Source organism: Stenella coeruleoalba, assembly GCF_951394435.1.
Source record: "Stenella coeruleoalba genome assembly, chromosome: 6".
NCBI classification, from domain to species: Eukaryota; Metazoa; Chordata; class Mammalia; order Artiodactyla; family Delphinidae; genus Stenella; species Stenella coeruleoalba.
Genome location: NC_137151.1, coordinates 23,077,112 through 23,092,341, shown reverse-complemented (window position 1 = coordinate 23,092,341; position 15,230 = coordinate 23,077,112). Strand labels below are relative to the sequence as shown.

The 15,230-nt window shown below is 44.0% G+C and overlaps 1 long non-coding RNA gene across 38 annotated transcripts in view; it reads left to right on the top strand.

Moving 5' to 3' along the window:
- Positions 1–15,230, top strand: part of LOC307187927 — a 3,519,425-nt gene that overhangs the window by 2,799,174 nt on the left and 705,021 nt on the right. Inside the window, exon 9 of one of the 38 annotated variants that reach the window (XR_013828736.1) lies at positions 9,195–9,232. The exons of the other annotated variants lie outside the window; for them this stretch is intronic. This is a non-coding gene — a long non-coding RNA (uncharacterized lncRNA). Of the gene's footprint in view, positions 1–9,194; positions 9,233–15,230 lie in introns of those variants that run through there. 38 annotated transcript variants of the gene reach the window in all.

Genomic DNA, 15,230 nt, shown 5'->3' with positions numbered 1-15,230 from the left:
GGAAACACCATACACTTCTCCCAAGTGTCTGTTGGCAATTTACATCCCGCCCATCAGCATAACAAGGCTCCCAGTTCTCAATGGCCTGTCCTGCCTTTCTGGATTTTACACTTTTTTCAGATGGCCCTTTTGACCGGGGGGAAGTGAGACTTCATTGTAGTGCAGATTTCCTTTGCTTGCTTGCTTGGTTGGCCAAAAAGGGCGTATGCGTTTTTTCCTGAATATATTCAGGAAAAAACGCATACGCCCTTTTTGGCCAAGTGCATCATTGTGGACGTTCTGCCTCTTTTCCTATGCTTTCAATGCAATTCCAGTCTACCTCCTGAAATCGGTTTCCTGCAATTCTGCCCCGCATTCAAGTCCTCTTGGCAGCCTTACTTCAGTCTATTTTTGGACGATAGCTGTCATTTATAACTCTGCAGGTTTGTGAATTACAGTGCCCCTGAGCTCCTTTCTTCAACTCGCTTTCTTGTGACCTGGCCGCAACACCGCAGGATGGCTTCAGGCCCTAATCTGGTTCCGGTACGGCATGCTGAGCCTTTGGTTATTTCCTCTTCCTGGTGGGAAATGAGAGTTAAATTTGCCCGTCCAGACACCTCCAGCTAGTCTCTCATTGGTTCTCGCTATTTCTGTTCATCTTCCGCAGAAATTGCAAACTGGGCCAAACAGGAGGTTAAAGGCGCTGACTCTCCAAGTGGGGAGAGTGTTAGTAAAGCGTCTGGAATGTTGCACCCGAGTACCAGGGGAGGAAAACTGAGACATATTTGAACACGTCTCCCGTTCACATGGTTGATCATACTTGGGTTCCACATGCATGTTTTAGCTGAAGGAAGAATACCTTAAACCTGGAGAGTTGAGACCCGTGTAATGGGTACCATGCAATATGACTTCAAAGGGTCTTCATTTGCTCACCGAACCTCTCCAATCCTATCACTGCTGCGTTTATGCCCCTGTACACATGCTTGATTCTCTTTCGGAGACATAGCAATCCATAGGTTTTAAGATACTTACTAGTCAGGTACATTCTTAGACGTTTAATATGCGGTGTTGAGTCCATTTCGTTGAGCAAGGAGTAGCTCTTGTCTATTCCATATTTGACTTAAGGAACTTTCTCTGTGCTCATTTCAATCTCTGGTTTTATGCAGCACCCCAACTCACCTTTACCCTTAAGCAAGCATAAGTTGGTTTTCTAAATTTGAGACCCTGTTCTGTTCTGTAATTCAGTTCCTGTGTAGCCAAGTTTACATTCCGTGTATTACTGATATCTTATGATGTTTCTTTTTCTGTGTGACTTATTTCAGTTAGAATCATCATACCTGAATCCACTCATTGTGATGCTAAGGGCCTGATGACATAGATTTCATTGCTGAGTGATATTGCTTTGTAAGTAAATACCACAACTTCTTTATCCATTTTTCACTTTCTGCGATGTTGAACTTGTACTGTAAACGAGGTTCTTGTAAACAGAGGCGTCCCAAACTTTGGGGTGGCGGTGTCTTTTTGATTTTAATTTCCCTAAGCTATAGGACCATAAGTGGCAGTGCCCTAGGCTCTGTTGCTTTGTTTTTTAGATGTTTCAGGAAACACCATACACTTCTCCCGAGTGGTTGTTGGCAATTTACATCCCGCCCATCAGCATAACAAGGCTCCCAGTTCTCCATGGCCTGTCCTGCCTTTCTGGATTTTACACTTTTTTCAGATGGCCCTTTTGACCGGGGGGAAGTGAGACTTCATTGTAGTGCAGATTTCCTTTGCAAGCTTGCTTGGTTGGCCAAAAAGGGCGTATGCGTTTTTTCCTGAATATATTCAGGAAAAAACGCATACGCCCTTTTTGGCCTAGTGCATCATTGTGGACGTTCTGCCTCTTTTCCTATGCTTTCAATGCAATTTCAGTCTACCTCCTGAAATCGGTTTCCTGCAATTCTGCCCCGCTTTCAAGTCCTCTTGGCAGCCTTACTTCAGTCTATTTTTGGACGATAGCTGTCATTTATAACTCTGCAGGTTTGTGAATTACAGTGCCCCTGAGCTCCTTTCTTCAACTCGCTTTCTTTTGAGCTGGCCGCAACACCGCAGGATGGCTTCAGGCCCTAATCTGGTTCCGGTACGGCACGCTGAACCTTTGGTTATTTCCTCTTCCTGTTGGGAAATGAGAGTTAAATTTGCCCGTCCAGACACCTCCAGCTAGCCTCTCATTGGTTCTCGCTATTCCTGTTCATCTTCCGCAGAAATTGCAAACTGGGCCAAACAGGAGGTTAAAGGCGCTGACTCTCCAAGTGGGGAGAGTGTTAGTAAAGCGTCTGGAATGTTGCACCCGAGTACCAGGGGAGGAAAACTGAGACATATTTGAACACGTCTCCCGATCACATGGTTGATCATACTCTGGGTTCCACATGCATGTTTTAGCTGAAGGAAGAATACCTAAAACCTGGGTAATTGAAACCCGTGGAATGGGTACCATGCAATATGACTTCAAAGGGTCTTCATTTGCTCACCGAACCTCTCCAATCCTATCACTGCTGCGTTTATGCCCCTGTACACATGCTTGATTCTCTTTCGGAGACATAGCAATCCATAGGTTTTACGATACTTACTAGTCAGGTACATTCTTAGGCGTTTAATATGCGGTGTTGAGTCCATTTCGTTGAGCAAGGAGTAGCTCTTGTCTATTCCATATTTGGCTTAAGGAACTTTATCTGTGCTCATTTCAATCTCTGGTTTTATGCAGCAACCCAACTCACCTTTCCCCTTAAGCAAGCATAAGTTGGTTTTCTAAATTTGAGAACCTGTTCTGTTTTGGAATTCAGTTCCTGTGTAGCCAAGTTTACATTCCATGTATTAGTGATATCTTATGATGTTTCTTTTTCTGTGTGACTTATTTCAGTTAGAATCATCGTACCTGAATCTACTCATTATGCTGCTACGTGCCTGATGACATAGATTTCATTGCTGAGTGATACTGCATTGTACGTAAGTACCACAAGTTCTTTATCCATTTTTCACTTTCTGCGATGTTGAACTTGTACTGTAAACGAGGTTCTTATAAACAGAGCCGTTCCAAACTTTGGGGTGGCTGTGTCTTTTTGATTTTAATTTCCCTAAGCTATAGGACCATAAGTGGAAGTGCCCTAGGCTCTGTTGCTTTGTTTTTTAGATGTTTCAGGAAACACCATACACTTCTCCCAAGTGTCTGTTGGCAATTTACATCCCGCCCATCAGCATAACAAGGCTCCCAGTTCTCAATGGCCTGTCCTGCCTTTCTGGATTTTACACTTTTTTCAGATGGCCCTTTTGACCAGGGGGAAGTGAGACTTCATTGTAGTGCAGATTTCCTTTGCTTGCTTGCTTGGTTGGCCAAAAACGGCGTATGCGTTTTTTCCTGAATATATTCAGGAAAAAACGCATACGCCCTTTTTGGCCAAGTGCATCATTGTGGACGTTCTGCCTCTTTTCCTATGCTTTCAATGCAATTCCAGTCTACCTCCTGAAATCGGTTTCCTGCAATTCTGCCCCACTTTCAAGTCCTCTTGGCAGCCTTACTTCAGTCTATTTTTGGACGATAGCTGTCATTTATAACTCTGCAGGTTTGTGAATTACCCTGCCCCTGAGCTCCTTTCTTCAACTCACTTTTTTGAGCTGGCCGCAACACCGCAGGATGGCTTCAGGCCCTAATCTGGTTCCGGCACGGCACGCTGAGCCTTTGGTTAATTCCTCTTCCTGGTGGGAAATGAGAGTTAAATTTGCCCGTCCAGACACCTCCAGCTAGTCTCTCATTGGTTCTCGTTATTCCTGTTCATCTTCCGCAGAAATTGCAAACTGTGCCAAAAAGGAGTTTAAAGGGCCTGACTCTCCAAGTCAGGAGAGTGTTATTAAAGCGTCTGGAATGTTGCACCCGAGTACCAGGGGAGGAAAACTGAGACATATTTGAACACGTCTCCCGTTCAAATGGTTGATCATACTTGGGTTCCACATGCATGTTTTAGCTGAAGGAAGAATACCTTAAACCTGGAGAGTTAAGACCCGTGTAATGGGTACCATGCAATATGACTTCAAAGGGTCTTCATTTGCTCACCGAACCTCTCCAATCCTATCACTGCTGCGTTTATGCCCCTGTACACATGCTTGATTCTCTTTCGGAGACATAGCAATCCATAGGTTTAAGATACTTACTAGTCAGGTACATTCTTAGGCGTTTAATATGCGGTGTTGAGTCCATTTCGTTGAGCAAGGAGTAGCTCTTGTCTATTCCATATTTGACTTAAGGAACTTTATCTGTGCTCATTTCAATCTCTGGTTTTATGCAGCACCCCAACTCACCTTTACCCTTAAGCAAGCATAGTTGGTTTTCTAAATTTGAGACCCTGTTCTGTTCTGTAATTCAGTTCCTGTGTAGCCAAGTTTACATTCCGTGTATTACTGATATCTTATGATGTTTCTTTTTCTGTGTGACTTATTTCAGTTAGAATCATCATACCTGAATCCACTCATTGTGATGCTAAGGGCCTGATGACATAGATTTCATTGCTGAGTGATATTGCTTTGTAAGTAAATACCACAACTTCTTTATCCATTTTTCACTTTCTGCGATGTTGAACTTGTACTGTAAACGAGGTTCTTGTAAACAGAGGCGTCCCAAACTTTGGGGTGGCTGTGTCTTTTTGATTTTAATTTCCCTAAGCTATAGGACCATAAGTGGCAGTGCCCTAGGCTCTGTTGCTTTGTTTTTTAGATGTTTCAGGAAACACCATACACTTCTCCCGAGTGTCTGTTGGCAATTTACATCCCGCCCATCAGCATAACAAGGCTCCCAGTTCTCCATGGCCTGTCCTGCCTTTCTGGATTTTACACTTTTTTCAGATGGCCCTTTTGACCGGGGGGAAGTGAGACTTCATTGTAGTGCAGATTTCCTTTGCAAGCTTGCTTGGTTGGCCAAAAAGGGCGTATGCGTTTTTTCCTGAATATATTCAGGAAAAAACGCATACGCCCTTTTTGGCCAAGTGCATCATTGTGGACGTTCTGCCTCTTTTCCTATGCTTTCAATGCAATTCCAGTCTACCTCCTGAAATCGGTTTCCTGCAATTCTGCCCCGCTTTCAAGTCCTCTTGGCAGCCTTACTTCAGTCTATTTTTGGACGATAGCTGTCATTTATAACTCTGCAGGTTTGTGAATTACAGTGCCCCTGAGCTCCTTTCTTCAACTCGCTTTCTTGTGAGCTGGCCGCAACACCGCAGGATGGCTTCAGGCCCTAATCTGGATCCGGCCCGGCATGCTGAGCCTTTGGTTAATTCCTCTTCCTGGTGGGAAATGAGAGTTAAATTTGCCCGTCCAGACACCTCCAGCTAGTCTCACATTGGTTCTCACTGTTCCTGTTCATCTTCCGCAGAAATTGCAAACTGGGCCAAACAGGAGGTTAAAGGCGCTGACTCTCCAAGTGGGGAGAGTGTTAGTAAAGCGTCTGGAATGTTGCACCCGAGTACCAGGGGAGGAAAACTGAGACATATTTGAACACGTCTCCCGTTCACATGGTTGATCATACTTGGGTTCCACATGCATGTTTTAGCTGAAGGAAGAATACCTTAAACCTGGAGAGTTGAGACCCGTGTAATGGGTACCATGCAATATGACTTCAAAGGGTCTTCATTTGCTCACCGAACCTCTCCAATCCTATCACTGCTGCGTTTATGCCCCTGTACACATGCTTGATTCTCTTTCGGAGACATAGCAATCCATAGGTTTTAAGATACTTACTAGTCAGGTACATTCTTAGACGTTTAATATGCGGTGTTGAGTCCATTTCGTTGAGCAAGGAGTAGCTCTTGTCTATTCCATATTTGACTTAAGGAACTTTATCTGTGCTCATTTCAATCTCTGGTTTTATGCAGCACCCCAACTCACCTTTCCCCTTAAGCAAGCATAAGTTGGTTTTCTAAATTTGAGACCCTGTTCTGTTCTGTAATTCAGTTCCTGTGTAGCCAAGTTTACATTCCGTGTATTACTGATATCTTATGATGTTTCTTTTTCTGTGTGACTTATTTCAGTTAGAATCATCATACCTGAATCCACTCATTGTGATGCTAAGGGCCTGATGACATAGATTTCATTGCTGAGTGATATTGCTTTGTAAGTAAATACCACAACTTCTTTATCCATTTTTCACTTTCTGCGATGTTGAACTTGTACTGTAAACGAGGTTCTTGTAAACAGAGGCGTCCCAAACTTTGGGGTGGCTGTGTCTTTTTTATTTTAATTTCCCTAAGCTATAGGACCATAAGTGGCAGTGCCCTAGGCTCTGTTGCTTTGTTTTTTAGATGTTTCAGGAAACACCATATACTTCTCCCGAGTGGTTGTTGGCAATTTACATCCCGCCCATCAGCATAACAAGGCTCCCAGTTCTCCATGGCCTGTCCTGCCTTTCTGGATTTTACACTTTTTTCAGATGGCCCTTTTGACCGGGGGGAAGTGAGACTTCATTGTAGTGCAGATTTCCTTTGCAAGCTTGCTTGGTTGGCCAAAAAGGGCGTATGCGTTTTTTCCTGAATATATTCAGGAAAAAACGCATACGCCCTTTTTGGCCAAGTGCATCATTGTGGACGTTCTGCCTCTTTTCCTATGCTTTCAATGCAATTTCAGTCTACCTCCTGAAATCGGTTTCCTGCAATTCTGCCCCGCTTTCAAGTCCTCTTGGCAGCCTTACTTCAGTCTATTTTTGGACGATAGCTGTCATTTATAACTCTGCAGGTTTGTGAATTACAGTGCCCCTGAGCTCCTTTCTTCAACTCGCTTTCTTTTGAGCTGGCCGCAACACCGCAGGATGGCTTCAGGCCCTAATCTGGTTCCGGTACGGCACGCTGAGCCTTTGGTTATTTCCTCTTCCTGTTGGGAAATGAGAGTTAAATTTGCCCGTCCAGACACCTCCAGCTACCCTCTCATTGGTTCTCGCTATTCCTGTTCATCTTCCGCAGAAATTGCAAACTGGGCCAAACAGGAGGTTAAAGGCGCTGACTCTCCAAGTGGGGAGAGTGTTAGTAAAGCGTCTGGAATGTTGCACCCGAGTACCAGGGGAGGAAAACTGAGACATATTTGAACACGTCTCCCGATCACATGGTTGATCATACTCTGGGTTCCACATGCATGTTTTAGCTGAAGGAAGAATACCTAAAACCTGGGTAATTGAAACCCGTGGAATGGGTACCATGCAATATGACTTCAAAGGGTCTTCATTTGCTCACCGAACCTCTCCAATCCTATCACTGCTGCGTTTATGCCCCTGTACACATGCTTGATTCTCTTTCGGAGACATAGCAATTCATAGGTTTTAAGATACTTACTAGTCAGGTACATTCTTAGGCGTTTAATATGCGGTGTTGAGTCCATTTCGTTGAGCAAGGAGTGGCTCTTGTCTATTCCATATTTGGCTTAAGGAACTTTATCTGTGCTCATTTCAATCTCTGGTTTTATGCAGCACCCCAACTCACCTTTACCCTTAAGCAAGCATAAGTTGGTTTTCTAAATTTGAGACCCTGTTCTGTTCTGTAATTCAGTTCCTGTGTAGCCAAGTTTACATTCCGTGTATTACTGATATCTTATGATGTTTCTTTTTCTGTGTGACTTATTTCAGTTAGAATCATCATACCTGAATCCACTCATTGTGATGCTAAGGGCCTGATGACATAGATTTCATTGCTGAGTGATATTGCTTTGTAAGTAAATACCACAACTTCTTTATCCATTTTTCACTTTCTGCGATGTTGAACTTGTACTGTAAACGAGGTTCTTGTAAACAGAGGCGTCCCAAACTTTGGGGTGGCTGTGTCTTTTTTATTTTAATTTCCCTAAGCTATAGGACCATAAGTGGCAGTGCCCTAGGCTCTGTTGCTTTGTTTTTTAGATGTTTCAGGAAACACCATATACTTCTCCCGAGTGGTTGTTGGCAATTTACATCCCGCCCATCAGCATAACAAGGCTCCCAGTTCTCCATGGCCTGTCCTGCCTTTCTGGATTTTACACTTTTTTCAGATGGCCCTTTTGACCGGGGGAAGTGAGACTTCATTGTAGTGCAGATTTCCTTTGCAAGCTTGCTTGGTTGGCCAAAAAGGGCGTATGCGTTTTTTCCTGAATATATTCAGGAAAAAACGCATACGCCCTTTTTGGCCAAGTGCATCATTGTGGACGTTCTGCCTCTTTTCCTATGCTTTCAATGCAATTTCAGTCTACCTCCTGAAATCGGTTTCCTGCAATTCTGCCCCGCTTTCAAGTCCTCTTGGCAGCCTTACTTCAGTCTATTTTTGGACGATAGCTGTCATTTATAACTCTGCAGGTTTGTGAATTACAGTGCCCCTGAGCTCCTTTCTTCAACTCGCTTTCTTTTGAGCTGGCCGCAACACCGCAGGATGGCTTCAGGCCCTAATCTGGTTCCGGTACGGCACGCTGAGCCTTTGGTTATTTCCTCTTCCTGTTGGGAAATGAGAGTTAAATTTGCCCGTCCAGACACCTCCAGCTACCCTCTCATTGGTTCTCGCTATTCCTGTTCATCTTCCGCAGAAATTGCAAACTGGGCCAAACAGGAGGTTAAAGGCGCTGACTCTCCAAGTGGGGAGAGTGTTAGTAAAGCGTCTGGAATGTTGCACCCGAGTACCAGGGGAGGAAAACTGAGACATATTTGAACACGTCTCCCGATCACATGGTTGATCATACTCTGGGTTCCACATGCATGTTTTAGCTGAAGGAAGAATACCTAAAACCTGGGTAATTGAAACCCGTGGAATGGGTACCATGCAATATGACTTCAAAGGGTCTTCATTTGCTCACCGAACCTCTCCAATCCTATCACTGCTGCGTTTATGCCCCTGTACACATGCTTGATTCTCTTTCGGAGACATAGCAATTCATAGGTTTTAAGATACTTACTAGTCAGGTACATTCTTAGGCGTTTAATATGCGGTGTTGAGTCCATTTCGTTGAGCAAGGAGTGGCTCTTGTCTATTCCATATTTGGCTTAAGGAACTTTATCTGTGCTCATTTCAATCTCTGGTTTTATGCAGCACCCCAACTCACCTTTCCCCTTAAGCAAGCATAAGTTGGTTTTCTAAATTTGAGAACCTGTTCTGTTTTGGAATTCAGTTCCTGTGTAGCCAAGTTTACATTCCATGTATTAGTGATATCTTATTATGTTTCTTTTTCTGTGTGACTTATTTCAGTTAGAATCATCGTACCTGAATCTACTCATTATTCTGCTACGTGCCTGATGACATAGATTTCATTGCTGAGTGATACTGCATTGTACGTAAGTACCACAAGTTCTTTATCCATTTTTCACTTTCTGCGATGTTGAACTTGTACTGTAAACGAGGTTCTTGTAAACAGAGCCGTTCCAAACTTTGGGGTGGCTGTGTCTTTTTGATTTTAATTTCCCTAAGCTATAGGACCATAAGTGGAAGTGCCCTAGGCTCTGTTGCTTTGTTTTTTAGATGTTTCAGGAAACACCATACACTTCTCCCAAGTGTCTGTTGGCAATTTACATCCCGCCCATCAACATAAAAAGGCTCCCAGTTCTCAATGGCCTGTCCTGCCTTTCTGGATTTTACACTTTTTTCAGATGGCCCTTTTGACCGGGGGGAAGTGAGACTTCATTGTAGTGCAGATTTCCTTTGCTTGGTTGCTTGGTTGGCCAAAAACGGCGTATGCGTTTTTTCCTGAATATATTCAGGAAAAAACGCATACGCCCTTTTTGGCCAAGTGCATCATTGTGGACGTTCTGCCTCTTTTCCTATGCTTTCAATGCAATTCCAGTCTACCTCCTGAAATCGGTTTCCTGCAATTCTGCCCCGCTTTCAAGTCCTCTTGGCAGCCTTACTTCAGTCTATTTCTGGACGATAGCTGTCATTTATAACTCTGCAGGTTTGTGAATTACACTGCCCCTGAGCTCCTTTCTTCAACTCGCTTTCTTTTGAGCTGGCCGCAACACCGCAGAATGGCTTCAGGCCCTAATCTGGTTCCGGCACGGCACGCTGAGCCTTTGGTTAATTCCTCTTCCTGGTGGGAAATGAGAGGTAAATTTGCCCGTCCAGACACCTCCAGCTAGTCTCTCATTGGTTCTCGCTATTCCTGTTCATCTTCCGCAGAAATTGCAAACTGTGCCAAACAGGAGTTTAAAGGGCCTGACTCTCCAAGTCAGGAGAGTGTTAGTAAAGCGTCTGGAATGTTGCACCCGAGTACCAGGGGAGGAAAACTGAGACATATTTTAACACGTCTCCCGTTCACATGGTTGATCATACTTGGGTTCCACATGCATGTTTTAGCTGAAGGAAGAATACCTTAAACCTGGAGAGTTAAGACCCGTGTAATGGGTACCATGCAATATGACTTCAAAGGGTCTTCATTTGCTCACCGAACCTCTCCAATCCTATCACTGCTGCGTTTATGCCCCTGTACACATGCTTGATTCTCTTTCGGAGACATAGCAATCCATAGGTTTTAAGATACTTACTAGTCAGGTACATTCTTAGGCGTTTAATATGCGGTGTTGAGTCCATTTCGTTGAGCAAGGAGTAGCTCTTGTCTATTCCATATTTGACTTAAGGAACTTTATCTGTGCTCATTTCAATCTCTGGTTTTATGCAGCACCCCAACTCACCTTTCCCCTTAAGCAAGCATAAGTTGGTTTTCTAAATTTGAGACCCTGTTCTGTTCTGTAATTCAGTTCCTGTGTAGCCAAGTTTACATTCCGTGTATTACTGATATCTTATGATGTTTCTTTTTCTGTGTGACTTATTTCAGTTAGAATCATCATACCTGAATCCACTCATTGTGCTGCTAAGGGCCTGATGACATAGATTTCATTGCTGAGTGATATTGCTTTGTAAGTAAATACCACAACTTCTTTATCCATTTTTCACTTTCTGCGATGTTGAACTTGTACTGTAAACGAGGTTCTTGTAAACAGAGGCGTCCCAAACTTTGGGGTGGCTGTGTCTTTTTGATTTTAATTTCCCTAAGCTATAGGACCATAAGTGGCAGTGCCCTAGGCTCTGTTGCTTTGTTTTTTAGATGTTTCAGGAAACACCATACACTTCTCCGGAGTGTCTGTTGGCAATTTACATCCCGCCCATCAGCATAACAAGGCTCCCAGTTCTCCATGGCCTGTCCTGCCTTTCTGGATTTTACACTTTTTTCAGATGGCCCTTTTGACCGGGGGGAAGTGAGACTTCATTGTAGTGCAGATTTCCTTTGCAAGCTTGCTTGGTTGGCCAAAAAGGGCGTATGCGTTTTTTCCTGAATATATTCAGGAAAAAACGCATACGCCCTTTTTGGCCAAGTGCATCATTGTGGACGTTCTGCCTCTTTTCCTATGCTTTCAATGCAATTCCAGTCTACCTCCTGAAATCAGTTTCCTGCAATTCTGCCCCGCTTTCAAGTCCGCTTGGCAGCCTTACTTCAGTCTATTTTTGGACGATAGCTGTCATTTATAACTCTGCAGGTTTGTGAATTACAGTGCCCCTGAGCTCCTTTCTTCAACTCGCTTTCTTGTGAGCTGGCCGCAACACCGCAGGATGGCTTCAGGCCCTAATCTGGATCCGGCCCGGCATGCTGAGCCTTTGGTTAATTCCTCTTCCTGGTGGGAAATGAGAGTTAAATTTGCCCGTCCAGACACCTCCAGCTAGCCTCTCATTGGTTCTCGCTATTCCTGTTCATCTTCCGCAGAAATTGCAAACTGGGCCAAACAGGAGGTTAAAGGGACTGACTCTCCAAGTGGGGAGAGTGTTAGTAAAGCGTCTGGAATGTTGCACCCGAGTACCAGGGGAGGAAAACTGAGACATATTTGAACACGTCTCCCGATAACATGGTTGATCATACTCTAGGTTCCACACGCATGTTTTAGCTGAAGGAAGAATACCTTAAACCTGGGTAGTTGAAACCCGTGGAATGGGTACCATGCAATATGACTTCAAAGGGTCTTCATTTGCTCACCGAACCTCTCCAATCCTATCACTGCTGCGTTTATGTCCCTGTACACATGCTTGATTCTCTTTCGGAGACATAGCAATCCATAGGTTTTAAGATACTTACTAGTCAGGTACATTCTTAGGCGTTTAATATGCGGTGTTGAGTCCATTTCGTTGAGCAAGGAGTGGCTCTTGTCTATTCCATATTTGGCTTAAGGAACTTTATCTGTGCTCATTTCAATCTCTGGTTTTATGCAGCACCCCAACTCACCTTTCCCCTTAAGCAAGCATAAGTTGGTTTTCTAAATTTGAGAACCTGTTCTGTTTTGGAATTCAGTTCCTGTGTAGCCAAGTTTACATTCCATGTATTAGTGATATCTTATGATGTTTCTTTTTCTGTGTGACTTATTTCAGTTAGAATCATCGTACCTGAATCTACTCATTATGCTGCTACGTGCCTGATGACATAGATTTCATTGCTGAGTGATACTGCATTGTACGTAAGTACCACAAGTTGTTTATCCATTTCTCACTTTCTGCAATGTTGAACTTGTACTGTAAACGAGGTTCTTGTAAACAGAGGCGTCCCAAACTTTGAGGTGGCTGTGTCTTTTTGATTTTAATTTCCCTAAGGTATAGGACCATAAGTGGCAGTGCCCTAGGCTCTGTTGCTTTGTTTTTTAGATGTTTCAGGAAACACCATACACTTCTCCCAAGTGTCTGTTGGGAATTTACATCCAGCACATCAGCATAACAAGGCTCCCAGTTCTCCATGGCCTGTCCTGCCTTTCTGGATTTTACACTTTTTTCAGATGGCCCTTTTGACCGGGGGGAAGTGAGACTTCATTGTAGTGCAGATTTCCTTTGCAAGCTTGCTTGGTTGGCCAAAAAGGGCGTATGCGTTTTTTCCTGAATATATTCAGGAAAAAACGCATACGCCCTTTTTGGCCAAGTGCATCATTGTGGACGTTCTGCCTCTTTTCCTATGCTTTCAATGCAATTCCAGTCTACCTCCTGAAATCGGTTTCCTGCAATTCTGCCCCGCTTTCAAGTCCTCTTGGCAGCCTTACTTCAGTCTATTTTTGGACGATAGCTGTCATTTATAACTCTGCAGGTTTGTGAATTACAGTGCCCCAGAGCTCCTTTCTTCAACTTGCTTTCTTTTGACCTGGCCGCAACACCGCAGGATGGCTTCAGGCCCTAATCTGGTTCCGGCACGGCACGCTGAGCCTTTGGTTATTTCCTCTTCCTGGTGGGAAATGAGAGTTAAATTTGCCCGTCCAGACACCTCTAGCTAGCCTCCCATTGGTTCTTGTTATTCCTGTTCATCTTCCGCATAAATTGCAAACTGGGCCAAACAGGAGGTTAAAGGCGCTGACTCTCCAAGTGGGGAGAGTGTTAGTAAAGCGTCTGGAATGTTGCACCCGAGTACCAGGGGAGGAAAACTGAGACATATTTGAACACGTCTCCCGTTCACATGGTTGATCATACTTGGGTTCCACATGCATGATTTAGCTGAAGGAAGAATACCTTAAACCTGGAGAGTTAAGACCCGTGTAATGGGTACCATGCAATATGATTTCAAAGGGTCTTCATTTGCTCACCGAACCTCTCCAATCCTATCACTGCTGCGTTTATGCCCCTGTACACATGCTTGATTCTCTTTCGGAGACATAGCAATCCATAGGTTTTAAGATAATTACTAGTCAGGTACATTCTTAGGCGTTTAATATGCGGTGTTGAGTCCATTTCGTTGAGCAAGGAGTAGCTCTTGTCTATTCCATATTTGACTTAAGGAACTTTATCTGTGCTCATTTCAATCTCTGGTTTTATGCAGCACCGCAACTCTCCTTTACCCTTAAGCAAGCATAAGTTGGTTTCCTAATTTGAGACCCTGTTCTGTTCTGTAATTCAGTTCCTGTGTAGCCAAGTTTCCATTCCGTGTATTACTGATATCTTATGATGTTTCTTTTTCTGTGTGACTTATTTCAGTTAGAATCATCATACCTGAATCCACTCATTGTGCTGCTAAGGGCCTGATGACATAGATTTCATTGCTGAGTGATATTGCTTTGTAGGTAAATACCACAACTTCTTTATCCATTTTTCACTTTCTGCGATGTTGAACTTGTACAGTAAACGAGGTTCTTGTAAACAGAGGCGTCCCAAACTTTGGGGTGGCTGTGTCTTTTAGATTTTAATTTCCCTAAGCTATAGGACCATAAGTGGAAGTGCCCTAGGCTCTGTTGCTTTGTTTTTTAGATGTTTCAGGAAACACCATACACTTCTCCCGAGTGTCTGTTGGCAATTTACATCCCGCCCATCAGCATAACAAGGCTCCCAGTTCTCCATGGCCTGTCCTGCCTTTCTGGATTTTACACTTTTTTCAGATGGCCCTTTTGACCGGGGGGAAGTGAGACTTCATTGTAGTGCAGATTTCCTTTGCAAGCTTGCTTGGTTGGCCAAAAAGGGCGTATGCGTTTTTTCCTGAATATATTCAGGAAAAAACGCATACGCCCTTTTTGGCCAAGTGCATCATTGTGGACGTTCTGCCTCTTTTCCTATGCTTTCAATGCAATTCCAGTCTACCTCCTGAAATCGGTTTCCTGCAATTCTGCCCCGCTTTCAAGTCCTCTTGGCAGCCTTACTTCAGTCTATTTTTGGACGATAGCTGTCATTTATAACTCTGCAGGTTTGTGAATTACAGTGCCCCTGAGCTCCTTTCTTCAACTCGCTTTCTTGTGACCTGGCCGCAACACCGCAGGATGGCTTCAGGCCCTAATCTGGTTCCGGCCGGGCATGCTGAGCCTTTGGTTAATTCCTCTTCCTGGTGGGAAATGAGAGTTAAATTTGCCCGTCCAGACACCTACAGCTAGCCTCTCATTGGTTCTCGCTATTCCTGTTCATCTTCTGCAGAAATTGCAAACTGGGCCAAACAGGAGGTTAAAGGGACTGACTCTCCAAGTGGGGAGAGTGTTAGTAAAGCGTCTGGAATGTTGCACCCGAGTACCAGGGGAGGAAAACTGAGACATATTTGAACACGTCTCCCGATCACATGGTTGATCATACTCTAGGTTCCACATGCATGTTTTAGCTGAAGGAAGAATACCTTAAACCTGGGTAGTTGTAACCCGTGGAATGGGTACCATGCAATATGACTTCAAAGGGTCTTCATTTGCTCACCGAACCTCTCCAATCCTATCACTGCTGCGTTTATGCCCCTGTACACATGCTTGATTCTCTTTCGGAGACATAGCAATCCATAGGTTTTAAGATACTTACTAGTCAGGT